Raw genomic sequence first — 240 nt, forward strand, 5'->3', positions numbered from 1 at the left:
CATGGATGTTCCTTACTCTGCATTCCTTAATCTTCATTCTGCATGTATAATAGCGGACACAACAATATAGTTAGGACATATATATAGTGCAGGCAATATGAACGAGATGGGGTAGAAATAAATCACTTACAGAACGTAGCAACTGATGATAGATTTGTCGAGCTCGCGCAGATTGAAAAGCTGGAACAATTCACTCAGATGAATTTGTACATAGTAATGTTTGAAGTGATGCTCATATCT

The sequence above is a fragment of the Triticum aestivum genome, chromosome 3B, assembly GCF_018294505.1.
Source record: "Triticum aestivum cultivar Chinese Spring chromosome 3B, IWGSC CS RefSeq v2.1, whole genome shotgun sequence".
NCBI lineage: Eukaryota > Viridiplantae > Streptophyta > Magnoliopsida > Poales > Poaceae > Triticum > Triticum aestivum.